This window comes from Furipterus horrens, unplaced genomic scaffold (assembly GCF_987537825.1).
Source record: "Furipterus horrens unplaced genomic scaffold, mFurHor1.1.pri manual_scaffold_5, whole genome shotgun sequence".
Taxonomy (NCBI): domain Eukaryota; kingdom Metazoa; phylum Chordata; class Mammalia; order Chiroptera; family Furipteridae; genus Furipterus; species Furipterus horrens.
Window position 1 is genome coordinate 178508410 of NW_028327175.1, and position 18225 is coordinate 178526634.

An 18225-nucleotide genomic window follows, 5' to 3' on the forward strand; every position below is an offset into this window, starting at 1 on the left:
GGCATGTGATAGAAATACAACTGTCCTATTTGTCCATTATTTTCTCTTCTGCTTGACCTCCAACTTGGGGGCTTTTCTTTTCAGAGATTGTGGAAGATAAATCCCAGTGTTTCAGGGTTCAGCTAATCATGCTTATTGCTCAGCAGAAGAGCAGCTTGCACCATGGATAAATGCGTCCATCCTGACAGTGACCACTGGACATTAACACATCATTATTACTTGTTCTCTATGCCAAAGCAGGTTATGGACCTGGGCACCTTCAGCACTTGGGATGGGGGGTGGGTGATGTTCCCACTACATGACACTGTGGCTATGTCTGGGCACCTCAGCACACACCCGCATCAGCCATAACACCCTTCTCTGCCCCCTAGCCCCACCTGAGGAAGAGAAAGGCTGTTAAAACTATATCTAAGTTTACCTAATTTAAATTTACCTAACCTTAATCTTAAATCTTAACTGAGCATGCAAGATTTCTCTAAATTGCTCCAGATGACTGCCAAAGAGATGCGGACCCACTATTCGAGGGGATATCATACAAGCACAACGTCACCACAGGGCAGCTGAGATCCTTTCTAAGACTGAGACCTGAGTAGTTTGCCAAAGCAGGAAGCCAGCAGAGAGGGCAAACACAGGTTGGTTCCAAGGACAGGAGAGTCCTTATATGCTCTAATCACTCTCTGCCTCACTTCTCTCCTGCTTTTATTTTGGGGAAAGGAAAAGTCATCCCAGTGACTCTTGGGACCTGGGCCTAGGTTAAGCAGGTTGCATGGTGGCAACAACTGTGACATTTATGGATTGTCACTAGGGATCTACCACTTCACAGACACGCATCACTGGGTCCTCACAGTGACCCCACAGGGCAGGTACTATGAGTAGCTCCATTTTATAGATGAGAAAACTGAAGCACAAAGAGGTTTTATAATGTGTCAAGGGCCACTCTTAGCCAGTATGGCCAGGAACCACACTCAAGGGGGTCTGGCTTTGGTCCATGCCCTTCCCAAAATGCTATATTGTCCCATCTGGAAATTATAAATGATGCATACCAGCATTCAATGAGCACCACTACGTGTTTTTTGTACATGAGCTCATTTAAAGCACTCAGCAATCCTGTTGGCATGTTAGCACTGCAGTGGTAGATATGGGATTCCTCCCCTGCACTGTCCGCTTCAAAAACCCAACATCTCTAGTGGTGGAAGCACCCACTCATCGAGTACTTACTCTGTGTAAGCCTCTTTTGGGATGCTGATGATTCTTTACCTCCACCCTTCACAACCACCTAGGGAGGTGGTTATTGTTGCAGATGAACATGAATGAACAGAGTCTCAAAGAGGTGAAGTAACTAGTTGAGGTGGCACGGGGTTAGGAAATGGGAGCACTGGTCTGACTCCAAACCTCCTGCTCCTTAAACCACCCTTGCTTGGTGCTCAGGCTGGACCCAGCAGACTGGCTGTGCATAGACTGGGAGCCAAAGCTCTCTCACAGCTGCCTTTAAACATGCCCTGCCCACTAAGACCTCTCTTCTTCCATCTCCTTACCCTGCAGCATGCACTGACTTCTGCCTGGTCTGCCCTCAGAGGCAATCAATCATCTCTTGGAGAGGGCCGAATTTCTGATTCATCTCTGTGTCCCACATACACATGGTCTGCCGAGAGCAAGGCCTAGAGCAGCAGTTCTCAACCTGTGGTTTGTGACCCCTTTGGGGGTAAAACAACCCTTTCACAGGGGTTGCCTAAGACCATCGGAAAACACATATGTAATTACATATTGTTTTTGTGATTAATCACTATGGTTTAATTATGTTCAATTTGTAACAATGAAAATACATCCTGCATATCAGATATTTACATTACAATTCATAACAGTAGCAAAATTACAGTTATGAAGTAGCAACAAAAATAATTTTATGGTTGGGGGTCACCACAACATGAGGAACTGTATTAAAAGGACACGGCATTAGGAAGGTTAAGAACCACTGGCTTAGAGGAAGGCAAATACAATGCAAACAGTGGTTGACACTGTGACCTATCAATACAACCTCCCAGAAAGGAGTACAGCCTCCCATCACCCAAAGATAAGGGCAGTGGTGCTTCAAGTTTGGTTCCCACACAGCATCCCCAGCATCCCCACCACCCCAACCTCCTGAGTGGTAACTCTGGGGTGGGGCCCAGCACACTAACAAGACCCCAGGCCTTTCTGAGAAACAAGAACACTGCCTTCAAGATGCGAAGGGGGAACAAGGTTTCCTCACCGTTCTTAGACACAGTGGGAGCTCTCCTAGAAGTTGATCTTTCCTATCAACTTGAGTCATTCTTTTTTTTTTTTTTTTTTTTTTGTGATCCTTATTATTTTATTTTATTTTATTTTTTTTTAAGATTTAATGTGTTTTATTGATTAAAATATTACATTTGTGCCACTTTCCCTTCCCTCTGCTCCCCTCCACCCGGTGGCCCCCTCCCTCCAGTTGTCCCCCCCTTTTAGATTATGTCCATTAGTTGTGCTTACAGTTCCTCCCAACCTCTCTCCGTCTATTCCATTCCCTCCTACCATGATCTCCAATTCCTATATCATCTCCCTCCCTCTCCCCACTCCCCCTCCCTGTTGACCTCCCCCCACTATGTTTCCCTTACCCACAGTTCCTTTTCCACTCTCGTTGCCTGTTTAGTTTGCCTTTGTTTCATCTCCCTAGCTTCTGTTTTTTAAACCAGTCCCTTTAACTTCTCATATAACAGTGGTTTGGATCTAATGAACTCTTTCAGTTTTATTTTGTCCTGGAAACACTTTCTCTGTCCTTCTATTCTGAATGACAATTTCGCTGGATAGAGTATTCGTGGTTGTAGGTTTTGGATTTTCATTACTTTGAATATTTCTTGCCAGTTCCTTCTTGTCTGTAGGGTTTCCCTTGAGAAGTCAGCTGATAGTCTAATTGGGACCCCTTTGTACATAATTCTTTTCTTCTCTCTTGCTGCTTTTAAGATTCTCTCTTTATCTTTAATTTTTGACATTTTGATTATAATGTGTCTTGGAGTGGTTCTCCCTGGGTCCAGTCTCTTGGGAACTCTCCTTGCTTCTTGGACCTGCAAGGCTATTCCCTTCCCCAAGTCTGGGAAGTTCTCCTTTATTATATTTTCACTCAATTTTTCAAGTTCTAGTTCATCTTCCTCACTCTCTGGCAAACCAATGATTCTTATGTTGGGCCTTTTATAGCTGTCCCAGAGGTTTCTGATCCTCTCATTGTTGCTTGCCATTTCCTCTCGCTGCATTGGTTGACTGCTAGTTTCTTCTCCATATTCCAGTTTGTTGAAATGGACTCTGGATTCCTCACCATCTGTCTCATATGTGGTTTTGTTCCTTTCGTTATGAAAGTTTTTCGCTTCTTTCATATCTTTTTCCTGCTCTTTTGTGAATTCTGTAAGCCACCTGATAACAATGGCCCAGAACTGAGCCTCTGACAGGTTTCTTATCTGTTCATCTGTCAGGTTCTCTATCTGCTGTCTGGTGAGTTGTGTTACCGGTATTTCTAAAGTTGCCTGCCTCATTTTGACAGATGCGTTTTGTTTTCCTGGGCTGGCTGTCGGGAGCAGGGGGCAGTGCCTTCGTACGCGTCACAAATCAGCGACCGGCAGGCGCGCGACCTATTTCGCAGCCCTGTGGTGCTTTCTATGGGGGCGGGGGTCCAAGATGGATTCACACAGTTATTCAGCTAGGAGACCGGGATCCGTCCTCCCGCCCCCCTGGGCCTCACTGTTCAAGACGATGCTGCGGCTGCTCCCCAGCGCCGGAGTCGCGCAGGAGTCGCGCAGGAGTCGCGCAGGCCAGGGGCTTGATTGGAGTCGCGCACGCCAGGGGCTTGAATGCCTCCAGGATTTTTCGCCGCCCCGCCCCGCCGCTCCGCAAGCAGCTTTGCCTTCTTTAACTCTTACCTGCCCAAATGGCACCGCTGGTTTATAACTTCATATGTTGGGCTTCCGTGTAGCTTTATTTTCTGGAATTTCTAGTTATCCTTTGTTTTGAAGTAGTTGTATTCCACTATAGTTGTAGAGGGAGACCTAGCGTGTCCGTCTAAGCCTCCATCTTGGCCGGAAGTCCCCGAGTCATTCTTTTAAATAACTTTGCTTGTTTGAAAAGCAACAGTTTTAATTTTTGGAAGAATGACTTGAGTGGCTATGTCTGAGTTCTTTTTCTTGCCTCTGTAAAGCATTCCATGAGGGATTCCATGAAGAAGACAGGATGTCCTTCTATGGTGTGACCATGCCCCTTATGGCAGGGAAGTTCTCCCTTTCCTTCCCTGACAGAGCTGGGCTCACCACTGCCATGCTGGTTGGAGAAAGGACAGCTGTCATTGACCAACCAGCCATCTCCCATCTACTTTCCAGCCTCCAGAGGGAACCAAAGAGAAGGCCAGGGGCAGCGGGCTCTGACATGTGTGTGTGGGGGGAGGGGGAGGGAGGTTGTGGCTCTCCCCTATCCCAGATACTCTTACCTTCCTGGCCATCCAGAGTCAGGGAAGAGTATCCTCCTGGAGACTCCCCACAAGACAGCCAAGTCTAACAAATGCCTTCTCTAGCTTTTCTAAAGCAAATGCTTCTGGGTGGGAAGAGGCAGACTATGGAAAATGAAGAGAGGTGCTAAGAGAAAGGCTGCCACACTCCTTTATCCTGCAGGAGCACTACTGCAAAGGGAGAACCCTCCTCACCTGATGCCCTTCCGTGCACCTGATGCCCCAGTCTGCCTTGCCTGCATGGAGAGGGCAGAGGCATGCAGCACAGAGACCTAGGCTTAATCCCAACTCTGCTGTGTGACCTTGAGCAAGTTCCTCAAACTCTGATCCTCAATTTCTCCACCTCAGACTCCTTTTACATAAGCCCTACCTAACTTGCCCAGAGGTTGTAACCACTGAATGAGATTGTAGATATGATGCTGAGTGTCAACTATAATTGAAATTTTTTTTTAAGATTTAAAAAATAAAGTACATGGCAGGCAGTAGGAGCTGGATAAATAGGATGAGTGTCTGGAAGCATCCAGCAGGGTGCTGCTGCTCCGCGATGACTCTTCAGCTCTGCTTCTCTGCCTTTGCTATCCAGTCCCATGCATCAGTTTAGATGGAGAAATGGGTCCACAGACGGTGAGAACTCTGTAGCCCTCCTGCCCTCCAGCAGTCCTAGGAACCCTCCTGTAACCTCCTGTCTCTTCCCAAGCCTGGGACACCCCAAGGCTGCTTTCAAAAAATGTTGTTCCCCAAGGGCTGGAGAGAAGATGGTTGCTGAAAGACACCTCCCTTTCAAGAAATCCAAGTGCTTCTTTCTCTGGAAGCCTCTGAAGGGTCTCCTTTCTGGACAAGCCTCTCCAAGGTGGGGTCAAGGCCATCAGTTAGTCAACCATGTAACACCAACTTTATAATCTATAGGGGCTTCCATGAGTACCAGGCTACTGGCTTTGCCTTCCCATCAGCTCCAGGTTACAAAAACAGGATTGAGATTCAGACAAATTGAGTGACTTTCCAAAGTCTGTCTGATTCCACACCTCTTAATTGGAGAGCTATGTGCCCATCAATAGATGCAGGACAGTCTTACAGGGCCTTTGCACCCTGTTTGTGGACTCCCATGTATAATAAGGTGTGGGGAATAGAAAGACATTTTGTGGTCATCGTTCTTAAGATAAGCTCCAAGGAGACCTGAGGGTGGGAACTAGGAATGTGGGGGCTTCAGGATAGCCAGAGTAGGGTGGTGCTGAGCAGAGGGTATGAACCTGCAGCACGCATTCAGAAGCTCCTGCAGGTTGCAGGGACTCTCTCCCTCTCAGCAGCCCTAGGTTCAAGCCCCACACCACCAGGTATTAAACTTTTCTGGACTCCAAGTTCCTCCTGTGTAAATAACAAGAGTAATTTCTATCCCACAGATTGTTGCAAGTATTAATTACATAATAATAAATATGAATCAACAATATTGTAGTATATTAAATGCCTATATTATGCCAGATGCTCAGGAAATGGGGATTTATCTTATTCATTCACTCATTTAACAAATACATGACCCGGTACTAGGCTCAGGCATGGTGAGGGAACTGAGGACACAGCACTGAAGCAGAAAGGCAAGGCTTGGCCTGTGGGCCCTCCACTCAGGTGTCTTCTCTCTCCCGTGTGAATCTGGTCAGATCATACCAGTCACTGTGTTTGGGTCTCAGGTCTCCATTTCTCAATTGAAAACCCAGCATCACTACAAGCAGCAATTGAACCTAATCAGGAACACCTAAACTTACTGATCTAGAACAGTTTTTTTTTAAACCCCTGCAGATCATAATTCATTATTGGGGGCTGAAATCACTTACTAAATTGAAAATATGTTTTTTAAAAGAAAGAATAGAATAGAACAGAACAGAATGGAAATATCAGACAGAACATACAAGCAGGGTAAGTTTTGCTCCATGAATTTTCCATACACACACACATGCACGTGCACACACACACACACATATGTATGTATATATTGCGTGTGTGTGTGTGCATATATATATATATATATATATATATATATATATGTATATGTTGTGATGTAAGTATATTTCTTACTATGTGTTGAGGGAAAACCAAACAAGTGTGAGACCTCTGCTATGGAGAAACATACAGAGAAAGGGCATGCACATATTCTCCTGACTGTCCAGCAGTCTGCAGGTCAAGCACAGGGCTGCACAGTCAGGGGTTACTGGGCCTCCTTCTGGTGCAGGTGTTCCCTCGCTGGAAGGCCCCAGGACTTGGTGAGTCAGGTGGCTCTGAGCATCTGGGGACTCTCAAGCATGTGTTTCCCAGAGACCAATTGCATGATAATTTCTTTCCTTAGCCCTCTTCCATCTAGAAAGCAGCCCACCCAGGGGATGGGGGAAGAGCCAAGGTTATTTTTATTGTCCCCATTTGTAGGTGTACTTAGAGGTTCAGTGGCTTGCCCAAGATGACACTGCCTTGGAACCAGGACTTCACCCAGGTCTCCAGCTCTTTGTATACAACCCAGAATGGCCTATTTGATATCCATGTCATTTCAGTTCTACCATTTCCAGAATCTAGATCAAGATGTTCTGGGAAATGTGGAAGAGATAAAGGAAAGAACAAATAAGTGAATGAATGAACAAATGATATTCCAGAGGCTGGGCTAATGCTCTCTCCTTGATTCTATAACAACAATTCTCAATCAGGGGTAATTTTTCCCCAGGGAACTTTGGGCATGGCTTCTGGACTTCAGTTTGGGTCTAACAAGAAGATCAAAGGGTCACAGGGCTGAGCATCAAAACCATTTTTGCCAGTCTCTTCTCTTCCTTTTCCTCAGCTTTCTCTTCTGAGATAATTCCCCTTCAACTCACCCAGCTCTGGGGAGCTTGAGGGAGGTGAGGGCAGGGCTGTTTAGGGTCAGCTCTTTTCTGCTCCTACTTTTACCTTAGATGCCAGTATAGTTGCTCCTATAGAGGTAAATCAGACACCTCTAAGCCCACAAGTAGGAGGGAGGGTCCTTGTCCAAGGGGCACATGGCCACTGAGGTTTCTGGTAGGACAGGGCCAAGAAGCTGAACAGCACCAGGTCTGAGCTCCTTCTGATAGACGGAAACATCAGAGGTAGTGACAGTACAGTTCGTCTGGCCACCAAGAACTCCAAGACCTGATCCCCACAATGCCTGGCCACCAGAAATGGGTGAGACCACTGCTTAAATATTGTTATCAGTGCAACTATAAGTACCCCTCATGGGGGCCCTCTGTGCATGCCTCATCTCAACTCAGCCCTGGATGCCAGGTCAGTAGCAGGAAATCCACCAGTGCTACAAAGCAGTGCTTTTGCCCCAGAGAGCCAGTTGTAAACATTGCTCAGCCACCTACCCACTATGTCTCCATGCCTCACTTAAACCCTTTTCTCCTGTGACTGGGTTCCCCCCAGGTATATGATACCAGGTGCCAGCACCATCCTGTCCTGGGGAGCACTCAATTGTATCACACCCAGCCTTTGTTGTGCTGGTTCCCTGGCCTCTAACTACAGACACAGCCCCAGGTCTGTGCAATGCTCAGAGGCTCCTGAGGATATGTCCCATCCTGACTCAGCAGACCAGATAGCGATCCAGGCCAGACATGGGAGTGAGGCTGGGCTGAGCTCCAGAGAGAAAGCGTCCCTGCTCCTGACCTCTCTCCCAAAGGCAGCAGAACACACACAGCAGCTGTGACAACTGTTCACAGCCAGTTCTATAAGTCCTGCAAGCCCAGGCAAGCTGCTTTCTTCAGCCACATCCCCTGGGAGGTCCTACCTTTCTATGTGTACCAAGGCTTGGAGGCCCCTTGCACATATAGCCTCAGTTTCCTCAGCTGTAAGATGGGGAATGCAGTGGTGAGCACAGGCATGTGCAACAGTGGGCCTGAGGCCTGCCACCCCATAGACACTTGAAACACATCTGTTTCTCTCTCCTGAAGGACCGCAACTGAGGAAGTCAATTTCCCATTTTATTGTTCACCTCATAAAATGTAGGACGTAGACAAGGACATTACCTCTGAAACAGCAATCAGAAGTGCTGCTGGCAATCACACAGAGGTTGAGAGTTTGGCCCAAGACTGACCAACAGAGCATAAGTCCAGGGCGAGGCCCAGGGTGGGGTGGGGCGGTGTGGTGGAGGCTACGGGTGGGACCTCTGCACATTCAACTGGCTGGAATGGGCCATCTGTCACAGTTCACTGCACTGAACCACTCCTGAAGGCATGCCTGAGTCAATGACTCAAAAAACCACCCAGAAAGAGGAGTAAGAGAAATCAATTCCAATTTGTTAGGGCCTTCTGGGTGTGATAAAGCCAACCCCTGTCATCTTGACTGGTTTCCTGCTTTCCCTTTACTGAGAAGTGAAAACATCATTCAATTAAGGTAATTAAATTCACCCAAAGAGCTTGGGCTCAAAAACCACACTACATGCAAGTGGTCAAACCCAGTAGCAAAGCAAACCCCAATAGCTTCCTGTGCAGAGACAGGCAGGCCAAGAGGAGAATTGAACCGTCTCCTCCAGAGCATGAGAGGGTTCATTCCAGCTCTTTACCAGCCACATGGACCCCTACATGCTCACTTCCCCAAGCAGGAGGGACCCTGTACATACCAGCCTAGTCACCAGTTTCCCTTCTGTGGTTGTCATGAAAATCTGAGCTAAGAAAATTGTTGAGACGTGAATAGAACTGAAAGCCCTTTTTTCCTCCACCTATCCTCACCTATCCTCAGTTCTCCCTTGAACTCCAGCTTGTGAGCTAAAGATACCCTTGTACACCTGAGCCCATGACCAAAGAGTCAGAGTTTTACCCTGAAGAAGGTACAGGGTGGTCAAGTGAATTTCAGTCCCAGTTCTCTTCTTTGCATGCTGTGTAACACTAAGCAATATTCTGCACCTCTCTGTGCTTTTTGTTCTCCACCTAAGAAATGGTGACAATAAGGCCTGGTAGTCGTACCTCATACAGGTTATGAGAATTAAACAAGATAATAAATGCTGAAGTGTGCCCTGAACTGCAAGCTGACATGCAAACTTAAGTCATCCCAGTATCACTATACTAGCCTCTTCTGAATGTGTTCCTCCACCTTGGCTCCCAAAAGTTGATGAAAACCTCAAGTTACCAGATTTTAAAAAACAGGACATTCAGTGACATTTGAATTCTGGAAAAACAATGAATTACTATTTTTAGTTTAAGTATGTGATGACTAATTTTACAGACAACACTGATTAATAAAAAGTATATTCAAATAATGCATGGGACATAGCTCTGTCCAGAAAGTATCCATCCATGTACTATGAAAAATAGAGACGATTATTGAAGAAGATACAAGATACAACAAACATTGTACATAGGACAATGACACCTCAGTCCCCTTCAAAGTGGGCACCTTGGGACTTCACACAGTTCTCCCAATTGCCATCAGCTGCCCCACTGTATTTTCCTGAATCTCATCAACGGTCTGAAATCTCATTCCTTTCAAAGGTGATTTTAGTTTTGGAAAAAGCCAGAAGTTGCAGGGCACCAAATCTGGGTTATAGGGATGCTGAGTCACCTGGGTGATCTGATGTTTCACCAAAAACTACATGAGATGTGATGCATGAGTGGGCACATGTTGTGATGAAGCTGCCAATCACCAGTTGCCCATAGCTGTGGCCTTCTGAATCATCCAAATAGTTTTTGTGGAGGAAATTTCAATCTTAACGCAAAATCTGAGTAGTCGCTCTACTCACTCAGTCATTTTGAATGTGACGGCCACACAGTACACATGCTCACTTAAGGGTATCTACTGCCCCCACTGACTAGTACAATGAAGTTGCTGTTCACAAATAGACATTCCAGTACACTCTCCTCACCTCCAGGTTACACTGCTGTTGTGCAAACTGTTCTGTTTATATTAAGAATGGCTGGGCTTTTACCAGGCAGACCTCTTATACTAAAAATGTGTTTGTTGACATGGAACATTCTCTTCACTTCTCTGAAGCTCCATTGTCATCTGAGAAATTAAGCTGATAATGCACATCCACATGGATAAATATTGTGCTGGAGCTGGGGTCTTTTGGAGTCACCAATTGGGACTCTGGTTCTGTGGGCGCATCCCACTTCCTCGGTCATGGGACTGGGATGAGTGGCTGTATGTGGAGATCTGGATCAGGGTCCTTAGGGAGTGACATGGGCAAGTCCCCACTCTTTGCCACTTCCTGTCCTCACAATCTGGGGCAGATCAGCAGAGCTGGGGCTATGTGACCTTTCAAGCCTGGGCTGTCTGCTGCCCAGGAGCCAAATGGGAGACAGATCATGGGGCAACAGAGCTTGTAGCCCACCATTTGCACACTGCACACTTGCAGCAAACTTCTGTCATCACATCCTCAGGACCCAAGAAGCACACTCAGCAAGGGTAGCTGAAAACCTTGACCAATGACTACTATGCACCAGGCATCCTGTCAATCAAAGACCTCACTCCCAGGAGCTCAAAGCCTTGTTGGAAAGATATTCACAGTGGACAAAGTGCAGTAAAGCAATACAGGTGACTTTTTAAAAAAATATACAAGGAATAAAACTGAAGAGGAAGTGGTCAGCTGTTGGTGACCAGAGAACAGAGAGAAACCTTCCAAGCAGAGGGGTTACCACTCCAGAAAGTCATGCCAGGACCCACCTTGGCATGTAGCTCCCTCATCCAGCACACCATAGGCCTAGAAGGAGGAGGAACATGAGGACATGTCCAGCTTCACCCCCCTTAAGATCTCATTGAGGGTCACACAGAGACATTGGTAAGGGGTCAGGAGAAAGAGAGAGAGAGGGCATTGTTTCTGCAAAATGCAGTATATTTCAGTCCATGATAGGTCAACAGCATCATGCAGTATGACAAGGAAAAAAAAAAGCATCATGTGAGAAGACACTGTGGAAGGAAGAATTTAGTGGTGACTATACAAAGGATATTTCACTACTCCTTATGAGAAAAAGCTGATTTAAGGGGATGCTCACTCAGATTTGATTTTTTAACATATTCTGATTCAAATAGATAACCCTACCATTGGAGAGGAGACTGATGGATCAGATGGGGGGAGACATAGAGAAGAGGGAGAAGGAGAAGTCACAGATTATTGGGATCCCAAAGGAGAAATGGCTTGTAGGAAGGTCATGGCTTCAGTTTTAGGTTTGTGAGTTTGTGGAGCTGTGAGACATAAGCATGGAGCTCTCCAGTGGGCAGTGGGAGATCAAGCCTGACTGCACATGCCATCACTGTGACTGCTCCCTGTGACCATGGGTATGTGTGAAATTGTCCCTGTGGAGACTCTATATAGGGAAGAGAAGAGGTCCTGGGTCTGGGAATGGAGGAAATCCTACCATCTAAGAGAGGAAGATAAAAGACTGAACATTCAGGTGGAGCAGAAAGAAGACTGTGCATCCCACAGGTCAAGGTAGGAGAGCTTTTCAAGAAGACAATAGCCAACAGTCATGATTGCAGCTTAGAAGTTAAGTCAGATGAGGAGCAAAGATTACCTGTTAGCAGATCCAGTGGGGAAGAAGGAAATAAAGGCAGAGAAAATTAGTTAAGAAAATAATAGGAGATAAGGAAGAGATAGGAAGCAAACTATTTTGAAGGCCATAGATGTAAATATGAACTTACCATGCCATGGTTAAATATTAATTTTTGTTTCTATGCATTTGTTAGCAACTTTTCTCAGCAATATGCAATTTTTTCTCATTTATATTTCTTGAGGGTAGCCACAACCTTTTACCTGAGAAGAGCTCTGTGAGTCAGACTTTTCACCAATTCAGTTGGCTTCCTTCAAATGGCCCAAAGCAGTGAGCAAGACAGTTAGTTCTGTGCTGACCTCTGAAAATGTATATCAGCAGCGATGACAGTGAGTCTATAAACCCAACCACATATAGGTGCCCTAAATGTTCACAAATAAAAATCACCACATCCTTCTCTACCTGTCTCATCCTCATAATGTTAGACATGGATTGATGTCATTCTCATCCTTAAATTATACCTCCATGCAGCTGCAGGCAGTGGAGTGGGCTCACTATTCAGTGACACAAATTAGTCACTTTGAATTTTTCAGGTGGCCTGAGGACCCAAGGCCAGAGATTATTCTCAGTAGAATTTTTTCTTCTTTCTTGCTCCTCCTTTTCTGTGTCTAGTTTTGTCCTCCAGAAAAATTCGGGATAAAGATATCCACTTCAGAGTATTGCCACACACATTTATTTGACCTCTATGTTGGTGCGTTTGGTATACAGAGACAAATAAGGGATGCTTTCTGGGTTTAAAGAATTGTTTTTCTACTTAAGAGAAAGAAGCAATCATCAATTTCTAAACAGATGCTGTATATTATGACATATAATCTATGGAAATAGGAAGCACAATGCCATAGAAACATGAAGGAGAGCCTAGGAGTCAGGAATGGGCCAACTGGGTGGTGGTAACACAAAGCAACTTTGTGAGTCTCCAAAAAAATGTACTCAACTAATTTAAGTTATTATGGTTATGAGTATTATTAATAAAATACTGTGGACTAGATGAATATCCAGGAACTGCGAGATGAGGAAGGTCTGGGGGTCTTCCTTTACAATGTGTGTAGTGGATTTATTTTAATTACTTTACATTGTATTTTCAGAGCTCTTAAAATTCTCCTGGGCAGCTTTTTGGTTGTTTTAGCTGTCAAAATAGATAGCCAAGCCTCCTGCCAACAATAAATCAAACATTGTGTTACTGCTAGATGTGTGGGTTTAAGTTCAGCTGTTCTGACTCCCTTTATTACAAAACCAGAGTTATTAATTCACATGGAAAGAAAAGGGCCTCTGGTCAGATCTGACAAGTGGAAACATTTCTCAACTGGGCCAATTGTATTAGAAATCTTAAAGACTTAAAGCAGATTCCTGAAGATTTCTTGGACCATAAACAAATTAACAAATATTAGAAGGAATAAAAATTGGCCCCTATTGGTTTTCGCCAAAAATGACTATGCTTAGAATTTTGTTGAGTTTTGGTGTGGATTAAAAAAAAGTGAAGGTCAGTGTACTATTGATATTTAAAGATATCTTTTGCACTGAACGTGTTCTTGGCCCTTTGATCAGTTGGGTTCCACTGAAATTATTTTTTCTTTTTTTTCTAGATGGGCAGTAATGACAGCAAATATAGCATGAAAAGAAGTTTTAAAACTAGAGATTCTAAAACCCAACAAGGCAGGCACCAGCAGCCCTCTCTGCTGTAACAGGTATGGAACCACAAACTTAAGAACCAGCATCTGGAAACAGCTTTAGTTGTTCACGGGGAACTGGGGGCTGGGAGAGGGGTGATGAGGCCATCCTAACAACTATCCCATCTGAATCAGGTAAATCAAATCAGAATTGAAGAAATTACTTGAATAAAGCTACCAATAGGGAGGTCTCTTTTTCCTGAGGCAGAAGGAGTGTGGTTATTTTCCAAGTCTCCAAATACCAGTGAACATTCTTCAATACTGTCTGGAATTGGGACTCAAACTCAAAATCAGCTAGGATTCTTTGGTCACATAAAACAGAAACAGACAAAATTAAGCAAAAATTGGTAAGTATTCAAAGGAAATTGAAGCCTTTGTAGACTCAAGATGAAGGGTGAAATTCCAGGTGGGGAAAGGGCAGAGAGCTGACACTGCAAGGATGCCCAAGCATGTTTCCAGCCCTGTGTCACTCCAGGACAAAGGAAAAATGGGCCTAACCTGAGTCTTCCATCTGCACTTGGCCCAGGGTGGTCTCAGCAGGCAGTTTGACTTTCAGCCCTACCAAAACTGAATACCACAGTGAAAATAATTTCTCCAAAAGGTATAGAGTGGTTTTACTCAGAGAAAGGGGATAGAAGCTGAGTGTTCAAAAGAAATAACAAATATCTGCTAACAGTAGGGGATATTTAATTGGTTGAGGGTGTTTACTTAACTCTAAGATTCTAAATTTCAATCTCCAACTATCTTATTTTCATCTTAATGTGGAAGTGTAAAAACTCCAGTATTACTAATGTCAGCTATTTCCCAGGATCAAAACCTCAGCATTCAGCTGATTATATTGGTAGTACCTCAAGGGGCCAAAAATTTAACTTACAGTGGCTGAAGACACTAAGGTCCCCCACCCAACTCCAATAACCCACATTATAGAGGGAAGTGGCTGTAGCATGGGCCCACAGCTCAGCAGTGCCATCAGGGACCAAGGACTGCCCTTCTGTCCACATTGCCGTCTTTAGTCAATTGGCCTTAGTAGTCATTGCTCATCCTTCAAGTTGCAAAGGGAATGCCTCAGTGTCATGAGTTGAATTGTACCCCCAAAATTTATATGATAAAGTCCTAATCCTCAGTACCTCAAAATGTAATCTTTGGAAAAAGTGTCAGTGCAAATGTAATTAGTTAAGATGAGGTTATTAGGGTGGGCTCCAATCCAATAAGACTTGTATCCTCATAAAAAGGAGAAATTTAGATATGAGATAAACTCAGAGGAAGATCAGGTGAAGAGACACAGAGAGAAGATGGTATATCTATAAGCCAAGGAGAGGGGCCTGGAGTAGATCCTTCCCTGACAGCCCTCAGAAGGAATACACCCTGCTGATAACCTGAATTTGGGACATCCAGCCTGCAAAACTGTGAGAGAATACAGTTGTGTTGTTTTAGCCACCCAGTGTGTGTTACTCTGTTATAGCAGCTCATGCCAAAAATGCACTCAGTTCAATCTTAGTGTTTGCATCAAAGCAGGAGGAAAAGGCACCAATAGAGCAAGGAGAACAGAGATCACTCCTCTAATCAGAAGGCATGGATTTTCCCAGGCATCCCAGTATTTCTATCTCTGTACTAGAGCTGCACCACAGCCTGGCCATGCTGGCTGCATGGGAGTCTAAGAATGTGAGTGTTTAAGAGAGAATGTGGGGGAAGGAGTGAAGTTGGACCACCAGCAGGGTCCAAGACAGACACTCTCTCTTTTCACACAGCCTTCTAAAAGGTGTACACTGTGCCTTCTGGGGAGCAAGCAGCTCTGACCTTTGAGGCAGAGCTAAGGAACATGTGATAGAGGCTTCCCCAGAGCCCGTCAGTAGTTCCTTGTCACCTCATTCTTTTTGCCAGAACTCAGGGTCCTTTTCTTTATCCAGCAGCCTCTGCTCACTTCTTTTATTCGTAAAGCAAGTCAGTCTGCCAACAAATCTAATTGGAAACTCAGCGGAGTGCTATGGGCAAGAGACAGTAAACAACAAACCCCAAGAAAGGCTGCCCTGCAGGACTGAAACACAGCACTGCTAGCACAGTAGCACTGGGCCTGTGAGGATGCCTGGTGCACATCCCCATGTGTGAAGCAAGGACTGAACTGGGACTCTTGCCATGTGGGCCTTGCCGCCCATCCCCTAAAGCCCTGACTGTATTATTGCTCTGCCTGTTGCTGATATGAAGGGCTACTCCCTGACAGTGCTCCACCTGTCAGCTGAAGACACGGCACCAGCTACACGATTGCTGTCCCAAATGCCCACCGCTTGGGCCCACTCTAGGCTCTAACCTTGCTATTTTGTCTATTTTTTATGTACTCATTTACTAATTCCCTGCTCCAGGCCAGGCCTGTTCTGTGCATTGAAGGTCATGGTGATCAGGGTCCCAGAATAAAGCAGCATCTTCAGACAGGATCCAAAAGAGAATTAGTGTACCACCTCAAATTCATTAGGATGGTTACTATAAAAAATAAATAAATAAATAAAAACAGAAAGTAATAAGTGCTGTCAAGGATGTGGAGAAATTGGAACCCTTGTGCACTTTGGTGGGAATGTGAAATGGTACAGCTGCTATGAAAAACAGTATGATGGGTTCTTCAAAAATTAAAAATAGAAGTGTCATATGACCCAACAATTCTACCTCTAGCTTAAGTCTGAATTAATTAAAAACAGGATCTGGAATGGATATTTGAACAGCAATGTTTATAGCATTACTATTCACAAGAGGCAAAAGTTGGGAGCAGCCTAAGAGTTCATTGATAAATGGATAGGTAAGCAAAATGTGGTCCTTACATACAATGAAATAGTATTCAGCCTTAAAAAGGAAGAAAATTCTGACACATGCTACAACATGGACGAACCTAGAAGACATTATGCAAAGTGAAATAAGTCAAAGAAAGAGACAAATACCGTATGACTCTACTCCTATGAGATACCTAGAATAGTCAAATTCATATAGACAGAAAGTAGAATAGTGGTTCAGGGGCGGGCAGGAAGAGAGAATAGGGAGTTATTGTTTAATGGGTACAGAGTTTGGTTTTGAAAGCTAAATGTTTGTACAGCAATATGAATATACTTAACACTACTGAACTGTACACTTAAAAATGGTTGATATGGTAAATATTATGCAGTGGATATTTCACTGTGATTTTAAAAATAAAAAAAAAGAATGTAATGAGGGGGCTATGACAGAGATAGGCAGGAGTAGGGAGGCCGCAGGATGTGGAGTCACTCAAAAAGAATGGAGCCATCCTCCTGCAGCCCCAGGGGCAAGGGCAAGCAAGCTCCTCCTCCTTCCAGGATCCTACTGGCACCTTTATTGGCCACATCCAAGGGGAAGGCAGAGAGTGAGGGAATCCAAGAAATGTAGGTTCTAGAAGATTGTGCTTTCTTTCATGGCTGTGGGACAAGGGCAATCAGCAAACAGCTAAACAGCTCCTAAGCTCCTGGTTCTTACAGTCTAATGATGGAATAGGTAACAAAGAAGTACATTTAATTTTAGATTGTGCTCAGTACAATGAAGAAAATAAACCGGCCACTGTGAGAGAGAGTGGGGGGGGATACCCCATGGAATGCCAGAGAAGACCTCTCTGTGTATATGTCACATCTGAACTTTAGGTACCATATTAGTCAGGGTCCTCCAGAGGAACAGAACCCATAGGTGTGTACATGTGCTGTCATGTGCCACTTACAGATGGGGATACATTCTGAGAAATGGGTCCTTAAGCAATTTTGTCATTGTGTGAACATCAAGTACACCTATGCAAACTTAGATGGTACAGTCTACCACACACATAAGCCATATGATATAGTCTCTTGCTCTTAGGCTACAAGCCTATACAACATGTTACTATACAAAACAACATGAAATTAAATCAAGCACAAAAGAAAACAATGCAATCAAGAGACTCAGTAAACACAGATGTATGAGGCTGCTGCTGGTGTAACATGGCATACTGTTTTACAGCACTTCTAATATGTAGAAAGAGTACTTCAAAATAACAATAAAAAGTACAGTAACTATGCAAACCAGTAACACAGTCATTTATTATCATTATCAAGTATTACATACTGTACACAATTGCATGTGTTACATTTTCATACAACTGGCAGTGCAGGTTTGTTTATGCTTACATCACCACAAACACATGAGTAATGAGTTGTAATGGCTATGATATCACTAAGTGATAAGAATTTTTCAGTTTCATTATAATCTTGTGGAACCACTGTCATATATACCATCAGTCATTGGCCAAAATGTCCTTAGAGAGAGATTTATTTTAAGGAACTGGCTTGTGCAATTGTGGGGCTAGCAAGTCCAACATCTGCAGGTCAGGCTAGTAGGCTGGACATCCAAGAGGCTAATGTTGCAGTTCCAGTCCAAAGACTAAGGGTAGAATTCTCTCTTTCTCAGGGGTTCCTACTCTTTTGGACATGACCCATCCACATTAAGGAGGGTCATCTGCTTTACTTAAAGTCTATTGATTTAAGTGTTAATTATATCTAAAAAATAAACC

General features: G+C 44.4%; 1 protein-coding gene across 1 annotated transcript in view; it reads left to right on the forward strand.

Annotated features, from left to right (window-relative positions):
- CUNH10orf71 (chromosome unknown C10orf71 homolog) overlaps positions 1–18225 on the forward strand; it is a 28022-nt gene that overhangs the window by 4002 nt on the left and 5795 nt on the right. Inside the window, exon 2 of the mRNA XM_090278359.1 lies at positions 13611–13712. The gene's annotated coding sequence lies outside the window, so the exon portion shown is untranslated. The remainder of the gene's footprint in view (positions 1–13610; positions 13713–18225) is intronic.